A 14,930-nucleotide genomic window follows, 5' to 3' on the forward strand; every position below is an offset into this window, starting at 1 on the left:
AGACCCCAAGTCTCAGAAAACTACCATAATATATAATAAGATACTTAGACACTTACAATAATCCGACAATATTTCAAGGTGTTTCTAATAAGATAACAAACGGGCAGAGGTTTACACTGCAAGTCAAAGAGTCCAACCTGTGTCTAAGAATTCTGAGTATATATATGAAAAACCAACCGCGTCCATCCGGCTCATTGACGTACTTAGCCAGAAAATTGGTTATTGATCACGTTCCCTCCAAGCTTACACATTCCAGGATGTGTATCTTTATCTTAATAAAAAGTGGTATTTCGAAACTTTTGTATTTGCGTCTTAATATTTTACTAAATTCCAAATTGACCTAAGTAGAAGGCTTCACCACAAATCTATACAAACATAGTGGACATGTGTAGAACATTTTTCACTGTTGACTGTCTCACTGCCAAAAATAACTGACTTCCGATCGATAAAACGAATGTTCTTTTTACTTCTAGAGAGAGAGATAGAGAGAGAGATGAGGAGTGATCGAGTGACGTCACAGATCAAATCAATTAAACCTATTTGGTCGGGATTTTTTTAAATTGTCGTCTTATTTGCTGTTGCTTTACTAAACAGAGACTGAAAAAATCCTTTCGACAGAGTCTTAAATGTATTTCTAGGTAGTGTCCAAAAGCAAATCCACTAAATCATTTTGTTTTGTTTTGGTGAATATTTCAATAAATTGAGTAAATGCGTTTGGCCCGCTACGAACAAGCCTCATACAATAACCCAAAGACTCATATTTCATGATATTGTCAAGTATTCTTTGAGAAAATATTTTCTTTTGCACCGATAACTTTTGAAAAAGATTCAAACATTTTTCGAAAGTCATAAGATTCCGCAAGATAATTTGTTTCTCAAAACCATCCATTTTTAATCCTGAAACTCTCACTGCTAATTAATGACTAAACTAACAAAGCCAAATAATGGAGATTGTTTCTACTTCGAGCACTTTATCATAGCCTATTGGCTCCCTAGAGAGAGGAGTGGTAACCTAGTGAAATATCTAACAAGAAAAAACATTTTTCTTTCGATTTTTATTTTCAAAAATAGAATAGTAACACTCTCACTCTTTTTCACATACTGACTCAAATCGTTGTCTTCAATATATTATACAATTGCATTTCCAACAGAGTAAAAACACTCAGATTCAATACTAAATACATGCCTTCTAAGAACAAAAATCGATATTCACAATTTTGATGCTCTGAATTCTTTTCCAGTACTGAGGTAAGTGGACCAAAACAGGTCTTACGTAAGCTCTAGCAAAACAACTGTCTTTGACCGTCAAAATTACGTCATCTGCAATAGATTTGCACAAGTAAACAGTAATATATCCTAAACTATTAAGTAACAACCATTTGTGTGTAATAGATCAATTATCAATTACACCTGCGTCTTGGAAAAATGCTTGAGGGTTTAGCAACTTCAGGTAAACCCCCTATGTGTGCTAGTACCAAAAACGCCCCCATTACTATAAAAGAAATATTATTTGGTGTTACCCACTGTTTTGCAAATGTGGAGTGATATAAAGAAATAGAACTCATCAAAAACATAGCACTATCAATGACATAAAAATTATCGAAACAACATCAACAGACGTACAAACATGAGAAAACTAACCTATTCAGAGACAACGCCCCAGCGTTGTCTGGGTTGCAGCGGTAGCTAGCAGCCTAGTAAGAGACGATCACGTCCAATAATAAGAACTATAAATACCCATAACTCCTAAAAATAGAGTGAGATCAAAACAAAAATTAAATTATTAGAATCGTCTTGGCTTGAACAACAAAACGTCCCTTGGCTTGAACAACAAGGGAAATACCTTGGCTTGAAAAAAAAGTTGCTGAAACCAAGATATTCTGCATGTACGGCATCTTTTTCCAGTTTTCATTTTCTCAAATAGTGGAGCACTGGAACATCGTAGAAAGCTGTTTAATGGCTCATTTTAAAGGAAATTGACGGGGTTAAAATAAAACTTATGTAATTAAAAAAATAATGTTTTAAATATAATTAATTTTCTACGAAAAACTACATTTTCTTATAACACTTTATCAGCTTATATTATTATAACATCAGGAATTTGTCACCTCTACGTGCTTTTGTAATTAAAATAAAATATTTTATAGTAAAGAGCCATATGGCACCAATGTATTATTATTATTTTTCCAAAGCCACTTCAAATGGAAGGGCTGGTCCTTTTAACCTCGGGGGTTGGCGGGGGGCTCATTTGGTTTCAAACTTGAAATTTTAGCGGTCTCTTTAAGAGTCAAAAGTGATCAGAGGGCACCGAGCCTTCCCCCACTCTTATTTCCCGAAAAGACATCTCACTTACGAATGGTAGAACTGATAAAAAGCACGTAGTTATGATTAAAAGTTTTGAAATGAGCCATTAGACATCACTCTAAAAAGTTCTGGAAGCCCACTAGCCCCAGCTTTTCCATTTGAGACATTGTACCAAAAGTGCCATTTTTAGCGCTATTTGAAACTTGCAGACGGTGGATATGAGCTATCAAAAATGTATCTAAGATGTTCTGGTAGCCTGCTAGCTCCACCCCTCGAAAAACGGCATAAAAAGTGCCTTTTTTCGTTCCATATGGCATTTGCACACGGTCAAATTTATATAAACCACGTACATATGAGAAATAGCTTTTGAATGAGCTGTTAAGATTCTCTCTATATTGTTCTAGTAACCCGTTAGGCCTGAAAAAAGAAGAAAAAACGACAGTTTTAAAATTTTTAACTTTAGTTACTATGCGCTGTGGTTCGCACTTTACTAGGTTGCAGCGAATGCTTCAACCATGATAAAGAGTTCATTGCAAATTCTCTTCAGAAACTAGTTAATATTAAAATCTGTGAAATTTAATAGATGATAGAATCTTTAAAAACCTACTAAATGTAAGCAATAGCTTTTAATTGAGCTATTAAACATCTATCTACGACGGTGTGATAGCCTGCAAATGTTTCAGTAGCTTATTCATGAGCACACGATTTATGAAACTTACTAAGTGGGCTGGGACGGGAGTGTACGGGAGGGGTTCTTGTGAACCTGCAGTTAATGGTTGTGGAACATAACTATTACAATAGTACCTGTTTTGTACTTCTGAGCTTTTCCACTTAACAAGCGGCACCAAAATTGTTGTTTTCAGTGATTTCGTACTTGCTAATGGTAAAATTGAAAAAAAAGCATGTAAATAAGAGCAATAGCTTTCATTTGAGTCATTAAACATCACTCTTATAATTTCTGCTAGCCCAAAAGCCCCAGCTTTTCTACTTAAGACACGACACCAAAAGTACCGTTTTTAGTGCTATTTGGAACTTACCGATGGTCGAATTTATATGAAAGACGTATATATGAGCAATATTTTTTGTACGAGCTATAAAAGATCTGTCTACGATGTTCTGGTAGCTTGCTAGCGCCACCCCTTGCGAAATAGCAAAACAGTGCCATTACTGCCATATGGCACCTGCAGATGGAGGAATTTATAAAAAGCACTTAAACATGATGAATAGCTTTTGGATGAGCCATTAAGGATATCCCTGTGATGTTCTGGTAGCCGACTATGCCTGTTGACAAAAAAAAAAAAAAAAAAAAAAAAAAAAAGCGGGAGACAGATCAGTGTGACCGATGCAAAAAATTGATTTTTCTTTACAAGGTTTTCGATCCTGTACAAGGTTTTCGACCATGCTGATTCCAACGGTACACTTTTCATTTTGATATGATGCCATTTTAGAGTGGTTTCCATCTTTTTTGGAAATCACCATAAATTACTCTTCGCTATAAACTTCTACTTTTAAGACGAACCGAAACAATAATTACTATTCCTGATTCAGAGTCAGATGTCAATTTTTTGTCACCAGGCACTTTCTTTCAAAACACGTTTCTTAACTTTTGGTTACTACGGGCTGTGGTTCGCTCTTTACTAGGTTGCAACTGCTGCTGCAACCATGATACTTTGCCGGGACATGCTTTAAAAAAGAGCCTAGAAAATAACTGACAAAAAAAAACAGCGGATACCGATATTCCTGACACGATACATGCGATACCAATACGCACGATACCAATACGCGCGATATCGATACGCCCGATACCACATAAAGCGATTCCCCGGGACTATGGAGGGCCTTATCATTATCGAAACCATATATATTGTACCTTGGAACTATGTTAAACAAAATGGATATCTAAAAATTTTCATAGGACTAGTGGGAGGAGGGGGCCTGGAGGGAGGGGGGCTATTTGCCCTCCAATCTTTTTGGTCACTTAAAAAGGGCACTTACAAATTTAATTCCCTTTTGAATGAGATATTACACACCTCTGTATGATGCTCTGTCCACCCCCTAGCTTTTCTAGAAAAAAAGAAAAAAAGGGAGAAAGATCAGTGCTACACATGCAAAAAAGTCATTTTCCTTGGTGTTCAAGATAGGGGACTGTAATTATCCTACAAAAGGTTTTAGACCATTCTGATTCCATTGGTACACTTTTTATTTCGTTTTGACACTATTTTCAAGGGGTTTCAGGCTCTTTTTTGAAATCACCATAAAATTCTTTTTGCAATAAACTTTTATGTCTAAGATTAACCGAAACAATAATTACCATTCCTGATTCAGTGTTAAATGTTAATTTTTTTCACTAGACAGTTTTTTAAAAAACACTTTTTTCAACTGTTGATTCATATGGGTTCTGGTTCGCCCATTAAGAGGTTGCAGCTGCCGCTGCAACCATTACATCTAGAGTAACTGAAAAGCTGATATATGAGCAAATTTTAAGGTTCCTTGAATCGAGATCGCTTTTCGGTTTTACTCAATTTGGTTTCAGGAAAGCGATGTGAACCGAGTAAGCTATTCTACTTTTAGCGTCGTTATTAAAGATAAAAGTTGCTTCAAAGTTCCTAGATATCATGAAAGTTTTCGACTGTGTTATTTACAAAATATTAGTGAAAAGGTTAGAGAATTATAGTATTCTTGGTAATTTACTGCAATTATTAAGATGTTTTCTGAATGAACCGACCGAGTGCGTAAAAATTTTGAACCGACCGAGTTGGTTTAAAGGGGGCCTTAAACCAACTGACAAGAATGTAAAATTAGGCCTTCCCCAAGGGTCAGTTCTGGGCCCCCTATTAGTAGTATTGGTACAATCTAAGGTACAAGACAGGTACCCAATGTAGCTATAACGATAGGTACAAGACAGGTACCCCATATAGCTATAACTATAGGTACACGACAGGTACCCCATATAGCTATAACGATTAAGAGCGGGGTGTCTCCCCATATAGCTATAACGATAGAGAGCAGGGTGTCCACCATATAGCTATAACAGTTTCAAGCGGACAGTACTCCCGCCATACAAGCAGACAGTGTAATGACCGATTCAACTACCGTGAAAATTCGTGCTGATCTCTGTTCAAAGTGCGTGATGTTTTTATGCTAGTAATTCGTTTCCTTTGTTTGAAATTGTGAAATTCTTTCTGTAATTTAATTTGTTAGGTGTGGTTGACTTATGTTTAACCTTGAACACGGATATAAATACTCCGACCATTTATTATCTTCTCAGTTCAGAATTGGCATTTGAAATATAATGATGCATTCAAATAAAAGGAATATTGACGAAAGCTACACGCAAGAAGTAAGTTATTCTTTTATATTCATAGTGGGTAAAGAAATTAATTCTATTAAAATTTATACAGACCCTATTATAGTTAACAGATTGTTAAATGTTTTTTGAACCTGGATCTCCAGAGGTCGGTAAAGAGCAATATCAAAACACGAAAAAAGTATGTAAACATTGCATTTAAATGGCTTGCGAGCATAGTACGTGCGGTAAACCATACCTATTTTTTTATTCCGGCCCAAAGTTCTAGACATTCGTTCCCCACCGGCCCAAAGTGCCACAATCGTCCACCCCCCTCCCTCCAACCCGCTCCCTCCATCCTAACCCCCCCCCCCTCCCTCCAACCCCATCCCACTATCCCCCCTCCAACCCCTCCCCAACATTTTTTTTTAACTTTTTAAATTTTTTTACAACTCTTAGAATGTCATGAACACACTTAAAACACAAAAATTTCATATTTAATATTTTCCAACTTCAAAATGGAATGATATAAATATGTGTGTCGCAACTTTTACTATTAGAAAAATAATGTTTGTAGTGACCAATTTTTTTTTTAACTTTTTTTTAACTTTTTTTTCAACTTTTTTTTACATCTCTTAGAATCTGACAGTTTTTTTTTACTTTTTTTCTGACAGTTTTTTATAACTTTTTTTCCACTTTTTTTATTTTACATCTTTAAATCATATCAAAAAAAATAGAATGACACTTTTAATGTAAATTTTAAAAACTTATTCTTATGCATACTATTGATGAGGACTGATGGTTCTCTTAGGGAGTCATTATTTTATACAAAAATTTTTCTTCTTTTCTAGGAAATCCCCGAGTTGACAGACCCAATGAAAAGGGTAAGGAATGATAATACCACATCACTAAAATGGTCGACGATGCATAGCCCATCCATACTTCATCTCCCCCTTCCAAGGCATTAATGCCTACGCAATTTGCCACTCATTATGAGATACTTGACCCTTTGGTTGATCATATCGAGTTAGAAATATCATTTTTTTTTGTGACTGTTCAATATGTAAAGGACATTATCATGATTTTGAGCATTCTAATGAATCTACTACAACATACTTAGACAGTGTGGACATAGGGATAGACGAGAAGAATCTCGTCTACTACGAACACAAATACTTTTATTGTACATACATATTTTTTATTAATAAACAAATTCAGAAGCATTCTTAAAACATTTTATTCTTAGGGCTCTAAAATCAATATTATGCAGGTATGGTAGGGTATTTTCTATAATGAAGTCGTTCAATCGAGGATTGTCTACATAAATACTGAGATATTCACAGTAAGAATAGCCACTACATCGAAAAACAAAATATAGTATTGCATGAAAATCACAGCATGTGGTTGATAAATCTTGTACGCGCTTCGAATTTTACACCGGGGAACATAATACTTGTTAGAAATATGATTTTCTTAAGATCAAATTATTTGTAAAACAAAAAAAACTTTTTTTAGTCAAGAACCCCAGCCAGGAAAGGTTCCTTCGGTAAAGAGGACAAGGATGTATGGGGAGTTGGGACCTTCAAGAGCCGGTCCCAGCATACAAAGTGACGAAGATGCGGTGCCTTCTGCACTCCCCTTCACAGAAATGATGCGGGAGCTCCACTGCTCACCGCTCAAGGCGACGATACGGAGATGATCAGTCCTATCCTAAGAAAAATTACAGTTATTTGAGACTTATAGATAACAAAAATTAACTAATTATGCCTATTTTTTATGTTTTACAGCACGATGAATATATTCCGCTTAATAAAAAGAAAATAGCTGAGTTGTTGAGGACCTTGTCCGATGTTTCTTGAAGGGATTTGAGGGATCCCTGGACCTCAATAAAATAGTTATAGGCTTTTCACCACTGTTAAATAATATATTGTTTTACAAGTTAACCGTGCCAAAAAAAAAAAAAAAAAAATATGGGTTTAATCGTATTTTTAGATTCACCTAATGATATTTTTGCCAACTCAAGGGCGTCATGGTTAGTTTCAAAGCTCTGAACCTTAGATTAATAATGTATTCTTTTTACAGGTTATTATCATAATTGTTTGGAAAAGAAAATAACCCTTTATTCTTTTATTCCAGGTTCCCGTTGAAATGCCAGCAATGGAAGATAACGATGTCGAACCAGAATAGATTGACCAGTTATTGCGAGGTTGATTTGGACAGGGACCAGCCACGCCAATGATCCCCATTAATAGTACCCCTCAAGCTAGTTAAATCATAGTTATTGAGACTCACAACGAAAATTTGTAACGAAATTTCGAAGGGAGGATAAAAGAGTTGCGGAGAACCTCATTAGATACTGTTGGGAGGGGAGGAGGGGGAAGCTCCTCAAAATAACTGAAACCATTGGGACCCCTGTTTAAGGCTGGTGGAGGGCGGAGGGGGTGCCCCTAAAAAATTAAAGGCTAATAATTTATTCTTTTTACTGATTAATATATTTTCTTACAGGTTAAGATTATAACTGTTTCAAAAGAAAAAAGGTTATTATTATTTTCAGGTTCACTTAGGGACACTATCAGCAGCTCAAGGGTCCAGCAATCTTTTTGATGGCATGGAGACGCTTATCCTTTCACCACCTAGACAATTTCACGACGTCTCTGTGTCAATATGGCCCCAGATGAAAGTGGACGGGAAGGGGTAAGTTTATTTAGTGAGGGGGTGAACCCAAATAGTTTAACTCTCCCAACTTTGATTTAGATGATTTTGTAGCTGATCTCAGCCTTTACGCCAAATTTTTAGATCTGTTACTCCATGATGTTCCAGCCAACGAGGTCGAGAGGTTACTAGAATATCAAGGAGGATTAGGACAAAGTGGTAACAGTTCACCCCCTACACTGCCTGATTTTTGCTTGTCTAATCCTTGTGTAATGTATATATCTTCACATCTACATAATTTAGAGCGTTTATTTTTGGAGTGGGTGGGTAGTATTGTGACTAAAGTAAAGAACTTCAATGACAAAGGAAGTGGGTCTCTGGTTTTATTTATCGAAAGTGTAGATGTAACTGTAAGTAAGCTTAAAAAGTATTTTGTTTCAAGAGGCAGGAGGAATGAATTGATAAAATATAATGTAGATTTAAAGGATCTCTAGGGCTATAATGAAAGAAAGTTTGAGGTGGCTAGGGCACGTTGTGCGGATGAAGGATGACACATTGCCAAAGATTGTTTTTTCCGGACAACCGTCTAGGGCTAAACGGAAAGCAGGTCGTCCTCGTCTGGGGTGGGAGGACGTCATAAATAAAGATATAAAGGAAATAGAAACCTCATGGGCGGGCGTAAAAAGGGAGGCTTTGAATAGATTGGGATGGAGGAGGAGCGTGCTTAGCTGTGTTGGCTTCAGACGGCTTGGTGCTGCGGTGAGTTGTTAGTAGTAGTAGTAGTAGTTTAAAGGAGTGTAAGGGTGTAAAAACAATCGTTTCGACACAGACCTTCAGTACTTCAAGTACTATGCAGTCATCGTGGCAGCCCATAATTCCTGCAAAGGGATACCAGTGAGACGCTTTTGGACGATTTGGAACTTAATGGGGGTGGGGAGGGGACAGACTTTCCTAAAGTAAATGTTAACTGTTTAAGTGGACAATATTTTGTAACACTTAAGGGAATACATATTTTTGAGAGGGCTAACGGAAGTTAATGATTGATGTTACAGTGTTGCAGTATGATACCGAATTCGAAGAGGGAGAACGTAAAGATAAAGAGGGTGTAATATATTCAGTGAGGGCTCAATCCATTGAATTGGAAAATCACTGGGAATGGCTTCCTTACGAGCCTGCTAGTGAACCTGATCCAATAGGAATTTTTTTTCCTATGACAGACATTAGTTGGGTTTTAAGTCAAAGAAAGAAGCCAACTTTGTGTCATTATTGTCCAATATGTCTATCACGATTCCAAACAGAATTAAAATTAAAACATCGCTTGAGGCACTGTAAGTGTCCTGGTTACCAATCTGTGGAGACAGTTTTTGGGTACAATGCCATCTTGCGGTTCAAGAATTTTCAAAATTCACTATTGTAGAATGACAAGGTGCATTAGACATCAACGCCAAACTCATGGACGTGCATAACCCATTGAACTCGAATCATGTTCAAAATATGAAGGCATTACGATCTTTTTTTGCTCATGCACAAAGAGGTGCTAGTAATACCATTCAACTGGTATAGTTTTTCGATACATTGAATGAGAAAGATTGTGTGGGTGCAGCCATGACAGTGCTTATTTAAGCAGCAAATAAGTCAATTACACGGCTGCGCAATACATCCCATTCAATGACTCTGTCACCAGGGGAGAAGTTGGCTATTAAAAGTTGAGTAGAGTTGGCTAGAAAATGTGTTGGGTTTACAAAATATTATATTGAGAAGTTATTAAATGAACTATTCTTGCTTCCAAAGCTTTAGCTTAAAGAATCGAATTGTCCAGAAATTTGTTTTCCAGTTAGGACTGTTGATTACAGGAGATAGTTAGTAACAAGCCGTATAAACCAGTGGACACCGAAGCTGGCTTGTGAGACTAGTTAACGAAATTTATCGGCGAGTCATGAATAATGATTAAAAAGCAAGTTACTTCAAAACTGACCATGCTTCTATTATCCTATTGATAACCAGCTCTATTTTTCTATCGATAAACCAGCTGTAATCTTAAGTCTCAGATATGGTTTTGCAGAGCTTTCCAAAATACCAATTAGTTCTTGAACTGATTGACTATAAAATAACGTAAAAAGACGAATGGAAAGTCTTATAGGAGTCATGACCACAATAATTTGAATTTAGCGCTAAAACAACTTTAGCCAGAACCACTTTCCACCAATACGCTGGATTCGCTTTCCAAGTCGAGCCATTCCATTTCATTTCGTTGTTAATTATTTGGCATATCTAAGCTAGTTGCAAGGAAAGAAAATAAATAATGGAAAGCTAACCCAGCTTCACTTTTCAGCTCGCAAATAAAAACCTTATATCAACGAAATGTTAGAAAAATATTTGAAGCAACAGTCACAATATCACAAAATAACGCAAGTTTAGAGGGTTTGTTGCTACAAAAAGTGTTTTAGTGGCAAAAAAGGCATCTCGCGATAAATTAATGAATGACAAAGCCGGTTTAGAAACAGACAAGTGAGAATTATACCGGTTAGTCACAAATAACGTGGGAAAAATCAGGTTATTCATAAATTGACCAGGCTTACATTCTCATAATCAATTTTTATCTGTAAACCAGCGTTAAAAATGCGTCAGTTTTTACATTGCAAGGTTTTCAAAATATTGACTGATTATGTAGCACGATGAAAGAAAAATTCAAAATTAGAAGCTTTATTAAAGCCACGAACAAAATAATTTAAACGTAACGTGAAAAATTCCTTACCAGAAGCACTTCCCAGTATAGGGCTGGATTCACTTTCCAATTTTAGCAATTTCTTGTTTTCTCGTGAACAACCATCTGGTAAGTTTGCGCAAGTCATGAATGACTGAAATATTCAATAAAATGGTAAGCAGGCTTCACTTTACAACTCATAAAAAGGCCTTTTTTTACTCTGTATTTCACTAGTGTGACTTTAGGCGTAGTATACATAATGAAAACAGTGGTGGATCCACGAGGGAGGGCGAGGGGGCGCGCACCCCCGCCCTCAACATAGTCTATAATAGTTTAATTTACTGAATTAACGCAAGTTTGCGTTAGTTAAACTTGCTCCTAACGAAAGTTTATCGGATCAACCTGTTCCCCCCCCCCAAAAAAAAAAAAATCCTGGACCCGCCGTTGAATGAAAACGATAATTTTCATATATCTTAAAAACGCTGTGGATATTTTTTGTTATCATGAAAGTCCAATATGGCTTGTAATTATCCTTTGGAAAGCTTAGGCCAGCTGCAATTCCATCTTCTTATGTTGTTTTGAGAATCTTTGAGGGGTTTGTGGTGAGCCGTGAGCCCTTTGGACATCTTACCGTACAGAAAACTGATGATTTTTGTTTCTCTTTTTTTCTGAACAACGCATGATTTAAATTGACTTTCAAAATTAGTTTGTTCATTAGATATATAAAACAGCATTTAAAGGGTTGATATAGACTTATTCCACAAACTATAAAATAACAAGGGTTCATAACAGCCAGCTTGTGCGTTAGAAACTGCAGTATATTTTTCCTTTCATTTACAAGCTCTGTTATTTAGTTTTGCAGGTTTTCTTCATATTAGCGCTACTTTAGATTGAAATAGATGACACTATAAAACATCAATTTCAAACAACAAGAATGATTTGTATTCATAAGTAACAACAATAATTTGGTGGTAATTACTGTTATTGTAAATTAGGCATGTACATTTATTTATGTTAATTTATGATAAATGAAATATATTAGGTAGCATTGAATTAGGGTAAAATCCGCTACAAGAGTTTATAGTTTGGCCAAAGTCAACAAATCTGTTGACTTAGGTCTAGGGAATGAGACTTTCAGGAATAGCATAGCTTTGAAGGCTAAACTATAATTATGGGATGGTAATTTCATAATACCATCTTTTTTCTTACTTTTAGAATTTGTAAAGACAGGCATACAAATAACTAGCCTAGGATAGCCTAGTCTTAATTTAAAAAAAGGAGCAGCATAGGAGTTTAGGCAAATTCTCTGATTAGTGAATGTTAAGATAGCTAAGAAATAGGGTAAATTTTTACCAAATCATATTATTGACTTATGAATAAAGTGAATATACCACTCAATGCCTTTTTTTATGCTCTTTTCAAATATAGCCTAATAATCATTTTTGTTGGAAATGAATTTTACCCCCACCCCTATATATACCAATTCAGGGTATATATTTGCAAATTAGGGGGGGGGGCAAATTCTATTTCTGGTGCAAATGGTAGGTAAGTTTAAACCTTACCCCAACCCCACTAACGTGTGAACATATGACTTGAATTGGTATATAGGGGTAGGGGTACAATATATTTTTGACACAAATAATTTTTATGTTTAGAAAAAGCATAAAAAAGGCATTGAGTGGTATATTCACTTTATTTGTAAGTCAATAATATGATTTGGTAAAAATTTACCAGAAATAGACATAACTCTAGAATGAGAATTGTATCTTGAGTCCAAATAGGCTATAGCATTTATTTGCAGCTGGAATGATCTCTACTGCCTCCTTCTCTCTAAGGTGCAAATAGGCTATCTAACTTATCCAGAATTAGATATATATACAATGAATATTTGATGAGTCACTCTTTCTTTCCTTTAAGTTGATTAAAATGTAAAATTCATTGCATATATACAATTCAGGTTATAAACTTTGAGTGCTAAGCATTCCCCTCTTATTAACTTACCCATTGATAATTTTGGATTTTCATTAGGAGAGAAATTGAAAGTTCTACTCACCTGTTTAAGTCAGACAATGTTATAGCATTGCCTAGAGTAAGCAGCCATAAGGTTTTAATCTTTTATGATCAGTACCCGATCTCAGGGGGGGCTAAAGAGGGAAAGCATCCCAAGCGGAATGCCCAGGGGGCAGCAAAACAAGCTAAAGAGCGAATTACAACAAAAAAACCTCCTAAAAGAACAGCAAAACTAACATTTGAAATTATCTAAATTAATATACCCAAGTGTTTTGTCAAGCCTTTTGATTGGTCCTTTATCACTGAGAATGATGTTGATAAATTGTGGAATATGATGAAGAAAATACTGCTAGAGGTCTCAGAGAAAAATACTGCAGTAAGATGGGCTTGTAAACCCAAAACGCTACCATTTATGACCAAAGAATTAAAGAGAGCAATAAATAAAAAGAAAAGGTATTGGAGACTATATAAACAGAATATACACAATAACAACCAGTACACAAAATATACCAAGACACAAAATAAAGTCTGAAATCTATCCAGAAAGTTATTTGAACAGCATGAGAAGGCTGAAGCAGCAGCAAGCAAGTTAAATCCAAAACGCTTTTGGAATTATGCCTCAGCCCGTAAACCTGGTAGACACTCTGTTACTCAACTTAAAGATAATGACTGTATAATAGATGACCCAATAGAAATTGCCAATGCTGTAAATAGGCAGTTTACATCTGTATTTACTGCACCTGATACTGCCCCTCTTCCAGACCCCCCCACCTATACCATCATAACCCCTATGCCTCCGAGTACAGTCAATAGGGTAGATGTAGCGGCACGCCTAAAGAAGTTGTATCCAAATAAGTTGATGGGACCGGATGGTGTACACCCAAGGCTTCTTAAAAAATTGCATGTTGAACTATCAGGCCTACTCACTCACCTTTTTCAGAAATCCCTTGATGAAAAGTGTATCTTGCAGGATTGGCACACGGCCCACATAACCCCCATACATAAGGGTGGCAGCAAAGAGGACGCAAGCAATTACCGGCCAATCAGTGTCACCTCTGCAGTTGGGAAGCTACTAGAAGCGACTGTTAACACTGCAATCCTGAAACACTTGACAACCAATAAACTATTTTCATCATGTCAGCATGGCTTTAGGTCTGATTAGTCAGTTGAAATAAACTTGATTGATTCTTATAATTATATCACCAATCTTCTAGACCAGGGGTTCCCAGTCGACATCATACTACTCGATTTGGCAAAGGCGTTTGACAAAGTCTGCCATAAAAGACTTTGCATCAAGCTCCAAGCTATTGAGGTGAGTGGTGGTATGGTTGAGTGGGTGATGCAGTTCTTAACAGATAGGAAACAGACGGTTAAAGTATTTGGCAAGGATGGAAGGACGTTTTTCTCCGAGGTGGCCACTGTTGGAAGTGGTGTCCCCCAGGGCACAGTTTTGGGTCCGACATTATTTAATATATATATAAATGACATGCCAAAAATCCTAAATAACAAAGTAAGCCTCTACACTGATGACTCGAAACTTATTGGTCATGCAGACACAGCGGAGAATATTAAGTCGATCCAACTGGACCTTGATACATTCACTCACTGGACTAATATTTGGAGGCTTGAATTCAATGCATCAAAATGCAAGGCTCTCCACCTTGAGAAGAAAAACCCACACACTCAGTACCATATGGATTGTAGGGATGGGTCCCGAAATGCCATTTCCAGCAGCCACGCGGAGAGAGATCTTGGTGTCCTGGTAGACGACGAATTGAAATTTCATGTTCATGCGCAAGCAACTATTGCGAAGGCTAATCAGACTCTTGGCTTAATCAAAAGAAAGTTCACTAGCAGATCTCCAACTGTTATGACCAAGCTATACAAGAGTCTAGTTTGACCAAGGCTAGAGTTTGGAATGTGTATCGCATGCCCAATCAATAAGACAGACCAAGCAGCTCTAGAATCAGTCCA

At 36.5% G+C, this 14,930-nt stretch overlaps 1 protein-coding gene across 1 annotated transcript in view; it reads left to right on the top strand.

Moving 5' to 3' along the window:
* Window positions 1–11,889: 11,889 nt before the first annotated feature.
* The window catches only part of LOC148948815 (proline-rich protein PRCC-like), a 61,565-nt gene continuing 58,524 nt past the window's right edge, over window positions 11,890–14,930 (top strand). Inside the window, exon 1 of the mRNA XM_089094097.1 lies at window positions 11,890–11,917. The gene's annotated coding sequence lies outside the window, so the exon portion shown is untranslated. The remainder of the gene's footprint in view (window positions 11,918–14,930) is intronic.

Source organism: Artemia sp. Qi Xiang Cuo, chromosome 9, assembly GCF_049724085.1.
Source record: "Artemia sp. Qi Xiang Cuo chromosome 9, ASM4972408v1, whole genome shotgun sequence".
NCBI classification, from domain to species: domain Eukaryota; kingdom Metazoa; phylum Arthropoda; class Branchiopoda; order Anostraca; family Artemiidae; genus Artemia; species Artemia sp. Qi Xiang Cuo.